Source organism: Orycteropus afer, unplaced genomic scaffold, assembly GCF_000298275.1.
Source record: "Orycteropus afer afer isolate SDZICR_OR568_19922 unplaced genomic scaffold, OryAfe1.0 scaffold00371, whole genome shotgun sequence".
Taxonomy (NCBI): Eukaryota; Metazoa; Chordata; class Mammalia; order Tubulidentata; family Orycteropodidae; genus Orycteropus; species Orycteropus afer.
The window spans coordinates 2159128-2166132 of NW_006921958.1; the positions used below are offsets into that span (position 1 = coordinate 2159128).

The 7005-nt window shown below is 46.3% G+C and overlaps 1 pseudogene; it reads right to left on the minus strand.

The window, feature by feature from the left end:
* Window positions 1–4043, minus strand: part of LOC122151278 — a 7968-nt pseudogene extending 3925 nt beyond the window's left edge.
* Between the last annotated feature and the right edge of the window lie 2962 nt (window positions 4044–7005).

Consider the following 7005-nt stretch of genomic DNA (forward strand, 5'->3'; position numbering starts at 1 on the left):
AACTGTATAGTTCTAGGTTTCACATTTAAGTCTTTGTCCATCTGGAGTTCGTTTTTGTGTGCATGTGTGGTTTTCTGATTTCCTTGAATTCTTTGCCCATTTTTTCTTTTAGCTGTTTGAGCATATTTAATACAGTTGTCATAAAGTCTTTGTTGTTGTTATCAGGTGCTGTCAAGTCAGTTTTGACTCCTAGTGACTCATAGTGTAACAAAATGAAACACTGCCCTTGAACCATCCTCACAATCCTTGCTATGCTTCAGCCCATTGTTGCAGCCACGGTGTCAATCATTGAGGGTCTTCCCCTTTTTTGCTAACCCTCTACTTTATCAAGCTTATATCCTGCTCTAGGGACTGGTCCCTCTTGATAACATGACCAAAGGAAGAGAGACTAAGTCTAGACATTCTTGTTCGTAAGGAGCAGAGGCTGAACTTATTCGAAGACAGATTTATTTGTTTTTCTGGCAGTCCATGAATTGATTATTGAATATTCATTGCCAACACCATAATTCAAATGCATCAATTCTTTCATAGTCTCCCTTATTCATTGTGAAGCTTGCACGTGCATATGAGGCGATTGAAAAGACAATGGACTGGATCAGGCACACTTAGTTTTCAAAGTAACATCTTCACTCTTCAGCGCTTTAAAGAGGTCTTTTGTAGCAGATTTTCCCAGTGCAATATGTCATCTGATTTCTTGACTGCTGCTTCCACGGGTGTTGATTGTGGATTCAAGTGATATGAAATCTTTGACGACTTCAATCTTTTCTCCATTTATCACAATGCTGCTTACTGGTCCAGTTGTGAGGAGTTTCATTTTCTCTGTGTTGAGGTGTAATCCCTACTGCAGACTGTAGTCTTTCATCTTCGTCAGTAAGTGCTTCAAATCATCTTCTGTTTCAGGAAGCAAGGTGGTGTAATCTACACATCTCAGGTTGTTAATGAGTCTTCTTCCAATCCTGATCTGTGTTCTTCATATAATCCAGCTTCTCAGATCATTTTTTCAGTATACAGATTGAATAAGTATGGTGAAAGGATACAACTCTGATGCACACCTTTCCTGATTTAAACCGTGCAATATCCCTTTGTTCTGTTTGAATGACTACTTCTTGGTCTATGTACAGGTTCCTCATCCTGGAATTCCCATTCTTTACTATGTTATCCATAATTTGTTATGATCCACACAGTCAAATGCCTTTGCATAGTCAATAAAACACAGGTGAGCATCTTTCTGGTGTTCTTTGCTTTCAGCCAAGATTCTTTTGACATCTACAATGACATCTGGTTTCTTCTGAATCTGGCTTGAATGTATGGCAATTCCCTATGAACTACTGCAGCTCTTTTTAAATTATTTTCAGCAAAATATTACTTGCATATAATATTAGTAATATTCTTTGATAATTTCTACCTTCTTATGGAATGGGCAGACATATGGATCTCTTCCAGTTAGTTGGCCAGGTAGCTGTCTTCCAGATTTCTTTGCACAAGGAGTGAGTGCCTCCAGTGCTATATCCACTTGTTGAAACATCTCAATGGGTATTCTGTTAATTCCTGAGGCCTTGCTTTTCACAAATTCTTTCCATGCATCTTGGACTTCTTCCTTCAGTATCATCAGTTCTTGATTGCATGCTACCTCCTGAAATAGTTGAACACTGACCAATTCTTTCTGGCACAGTGAAAGTGTATATTCCTGACATCTTCTTTTGATGCTACCTGCATTGTTCAATATTTTGCCCACAGAATCCTTCAGCATTGCAACTGGAGGCTTGAATTTTTTCTTCAGCTTGAGAAATGCTGAGTGCTTTATTTCCTTTTGATTTTCTAACTCCAGTTCCTTGCACATTTCATTATGATATTTTACTTTGTCTTCTTGAGCTGCCCTTTGAAATCGTTCACTCAGATCTCTTACTTCATCATTTTTTTTTCCATTTGCTTTAGTTACTCTCTGTTTAAGAGCAAGTTTCAGAGTCTCTCTGACATCCTTTTTGGTCTTTTATTTCTTTCCTGTCTTTTTAATGACCTTTACCTTTCTTCATGGATGATGTCTTTGATGCCATCCCACAACTTGTCTGGTCTTTGGTCATTGGTGTTCATTCAAGGCATTAAATCTATCCTCAATTCAGGTGGGATATGTTGTTGTTACTGTTAGGGGCTGTTGAGTCAGCTCCAACTCATAGTTACCTCATGGACAACAGAACAAAACTATGCCTGGTCCTCAGCCAACCTCACAATCCTTGCTATACCTGAGCCCATCCTTGCAGCCACTGTGTCAATCCATCTTGTTGAAGGCATTCCGCTTTTTCGCTGACCCTCCACTTTACCAAGCAAGCAGTCCTTCTCCAGGGGATGGGTGGTCCCCTCTGACAACATGACTATAGTAGTTGTGATGAAGTCTAGCCATTCTCGCTTCCAAGGAGCACCCAGGCTGCACTTCTTCCAGAACAGATTTGTAGACCATAGTATTTTCAGTATTCTTCGCCAATACCACAACTCAAAAGCATCAACTCTTTTTCAGTCTTCTTTATTCACTCTCCAGCTTTCACATGCATATGAGGTGATTGAAAATACCATGGCTTGAGTTATGCACAGCTTAGTCTTCAAAGAGACATCCTTGCTCTTCAGCACTTTAAAGAGGTCTTTTGCAGCAGATTTTCCCAGTGCAATATGTTGTCTGATTTCTTGATTGCTGCTTCCAAGGGTGTTGATTGTGGATTCAAGTGACTAAAATCTTTGACGACTTCAATCTTTTTTCCATTTATCATAATGCTGCTTATTGGTCCAGTTGTGAGGAATCTCATTTTCTCTGTGTTGAGGTGTAATCCCTACTGCAGATTGTAGTCTTTCATCTTTGTCAGTAAGTGCTTCAAATCATCTTCTGTTTCAGGAAGCAAGGTTGTGTAATCTACATATCGCAGGTTGTTAATGAGTCTTCTTCCAATCCTGTTGCTGTGTTCTTCTTCATATAATCCAGCTTCTCAGACAATCTGCTCAGTATACAGATTGAATAAATATAGTGAAAGGATACAACCCTGACACTCCTTCTCTGATTTCAAACCATGTAGCATCCCCTTGTTCTGTTTGAACGACAGCCTCCTGGTCTATGTACAGGTTCCTCACGAGCACAATGAAGTGTTCTGGAATTCCCATTCTTCTCAATGTTATCCACAATTTGTTATGATCCACACAGTCAAATGCCTTTGCGTAGTCCATGGAACAGATATAAAAACCATAAAACCAAACTCACCACCACTGAGTTGATTCCAACTCATAGTGATCCCCTTTGGGTTTTCAAAGTGGTAAATCTTTATGGAAGTAGATTGCCCAGTCTTCCTTCCATGGAGTGGCTGGTAAGTTTGAACCACCAACCTCTGGTTAGCAGTCAAATGCCTTGGGCACTACGCCATCAGAGCTCCTTGAAACATATACAGTAAACATATACATACACATAGTAGGTATAGTAAAGTCAGTCTCTCTTTAGACTCACCTACCATGTCTGGAATGAGTTCTGGGTCTGAAAATTAACCTAGGTAGGGAAACTGAGCAAGGGACCCTGACTTTATTGCTGTGTCCTCACTTGGCCTTTAGTAGTCCACACTTGATTTCTTCTCTTGACACAAACTGAGCGATACCTTCATCCATTTTGGCTCTCAGGCCACTGCTCTGCAAGCCAGGCATCCTTAGCCACCATGCCAACTTTGCTGGTCATTGCAATCATTGCACAGTCCTGGCTCCTGGAGATAAGTGCTACCACTTGGTCCTTACTCTGTTGGGGGTCCTATCATCCCCACTGCTCTCAGTTAGCCATGATCATCTATCACAGTCTTTTCTGCCATCAGCCCTGGCATCCAGTGGAGTGTTACCACTGAACTATTCCACGATGTTGGGGTCGCTTTTACCAGAACATTCCTCAAGAGCTTGGTATATAGGTGTCCTCTGCACCTTTCTGGAACACCATCATCTGTCATGTCTGCTGGCCGTACACAGCATGCTCCTTCTGGCTTGCCCACTTCCTGGAGCCATTCAGTCCCTTCCTCACTGTCTGCCATGGCGATCTTGGCACCTCAGCTTTCACCAGTGTGGGAATCGCTTCTGGGAGCCATCCATTAGTAAGTTTGCCCTGTCTTCTGGGTTCTGGCCAGAGTGTTAACTCCAGTACTTGGGAGAGTGTTATTGAGTAAACTCACTCTTACCTGTCTGGACAAGAGCACCATGTGTACTCCTTTGGCTCCTGCTGGCTAGATCCCGTAGTTCCTTTGGGATATAGTCCCTTTCTTCCCTTATCAGGCCCAGCCTGCTTCTAGCTGGGTTAGGCTGTAGCTCAACCCTAGTGTTTTGGTTACCTAGTGCCAAAACAGAAAATTTTCTCTAACAGAAAATACCACAAATGGGTGACTCAAACAAATGGGAGTTTATTCTCTTACAGTTTGGAGGCTTTAAGTCCAAGTTCAAAGTGCCAGGCTCTAGGTGCTGGGTGAAAGCCCCTCAACCTTGGGCTTCAGCTGTGCCTCCTGCTCTCTGCCCACTGAAGCTGGAGGCTTTTCTTCACTCAGGCAGCTGCTGGCTGTTGAGGCTGGCAAACTCAAGGTCGACAAGTAAAAAGGCACAGTCCCGATGTTATCAAACTACATGGTGGGACACTAATTCAAGTCCAGACACAGTCCCAAGGTTGATATGAAACATGGCAGGCTGCTAAAAGAAGACTTGGCTACATGCAGGGTCCTAGCATGCCACAAAACTAGACACCTTCTTCAAAGCTGCTTCTTATATACTGGAAGCAGACCCTAAAGCAGCTACTCAGCTGCTCACGGTAGATTCCACCATGGAGTTGATGACCAGTCTCATCATGAGGAATAACTATATCCAGCTGCCCAGCCACTCAACCAGGCCTAGCCAAGCTGACACATAACCTTACCTACCACACCTCGTTACAGATCTTTGCCCAGGAGGGGAGCTGGGGAAGATATGTGGGGGCCAAACGTAGCCTTGAGGGGGAAGCCCTCTCCGTTGTGTCTCAGCTTGGGGAGGGGGGTATCGGCTCTTATTAAGCAAGGTGGGCCACGTGTCAGCTCTGAGGGTCCAAAAGGGTCTGTTGTTGTTGTTTGTTGTGTGTCGTCGAGTCGGCCCCGACTCATAGCGACCCCTCCTTGGGTTTCCTAGGCAGTATCACTACGGAAGTAGATTGCCCCATCTTCCTTCCGAGGAGTGGCTGGTGGGTTTGAACCGCCAGCCTTCTGGTTAGCAGTCAAGTGCCTTAGCCACTATGCTACCAGAGCTCCCTCAAAAGGGTCTAGGGAGTCAAAATCTTGAGGGCATCTGCCCGGATGTCTCCATGTCACATGCCAAGGCCCCTGGATCCATGGCTTTGATGTAACAGACCTGCCTTCGTAGGGCATTATTCTTCCTTCCAGCTCAGCACTCAGACTATTAGGTCCTTGGCTTCAGCTTTCTCTGTCCTATCCTTGCAGGAAAGGAGAGTTTCACACCTGGCTTTCAATGGCCTCTTTCTCACCCTTGGCTGCTCGTCACCTTTCTGAGAGCCTCAGTGGTGCTTAGCAATAGCTGCTCGGTCCCATTATCCTTATAGCTCCCGTATCCTCCATAAATCTCAAATGCCTGACCCTTTATGCGTGGCAGAGTTTCCCTCCCATTGACCTGGCCTCTCAACTCCCCACCAGCCAGAGCTTTGACAATCAAACCCTGTGCTATGCTGCCTGGGCTGTGGGCACCACCAGGGGTGACTCAGGGAACTTCAGTGCCTGCCAGGTGTCCAGTGACCCAGAGAACCTCAGGGGACTACTGGTGGGCCCTGAGGGAAAGGCAAGAAGAGCGTTTGACTCCAGGGGGCTCCGTGGACCACTGACTGCCTCCCCAAGTTCCCAGTCTCTTCTTGAGATGCCTCACCAACCACCTGTGCACCCTTTGGAGCTCTGCACTCTCCTGTAAGATGAGCTGGGAGTGCTGCTCTGCTGTGATGCTGTTACAGAGAAAATAAGGAAACACATGAGAAGGGTGAGAACAATTCCTGGTTCAGAGAAGAGGCTAGGCTGTCAGCTTCTGTCCTTAAAAGGGGCTGCATGTGTTTGCATAGGAAAAGTGACTGTGAGGGAAGTGGGTGGTTTACGCTCTGCCTTGGAACGGGAGGCCCCACTGCTGGGTCAGCTGCTCTGGGGCAGGTGGGCGCCTTCAGAGGCTGTAGTTTCACCATGACAGTGTCACTGCTCTGGCTTAAGCACCATCCTCTCTGGTCCTTACAGTGCAGGCCCCAGCCTCAAAAGCCCAGGGAAGGTGCTCAGAGGAATGATACAGTAGCCTGGAGCAGGGGGTGGCTCATTGGATGCTGTTCCGGCACAGGCTGGCTCACCTCACGGCCTTGAGGCAGTCACTTCTCCTCAGTGGCCCCCATTTTCTCTGACTTAGGCACCTGAGTTGGGGGGAGGTGGGGAGAGATGAATTGGAAGCACTGGGCAAGGCCCTTAGCCTTCCCAGACGTTAATACTCTCAGCTGCAGCATGGGCGCAATGACCACAATCTTTTAGGGCCGTCGTCCTGACTACGTGGGATGGCAGGTGCCTGGCACCCACTGACTGCTCAGCAGATGTTAGGTGGGAGTCCCCAGGTGGTGCAGACTGTTGAGTGCTCCACTACTGGCCAAAAGGTGGGCAGTTCGAATGCACCCAGAGACACTTCGGGAGACAGCCCCAGCAATCAGTCCGAAAGGCCTTGGAAACTCTGTAGCAGCTGTGCTCTGCACATGCGTGTTGGAATCGCCAAGTGACAACAGCAACCACCGTTAGCAGTCAGGATAGTCACTTCTACAACAACTGCAGAGCCAATCACTTTTCACAAAGAAGGCAGTGTTGGTGGGGACACGGGATACAGGAGTCCCAGCCCCTTGCCGACATGCAGACCGGCAACCATTCTGTCGGATGCCAGGACAATTGGCCACGGGCTCACCCTCATGGGCATGGGTGCAACCTTGGTGTCTCTCTCTAGGGGAGTGGATGCGTT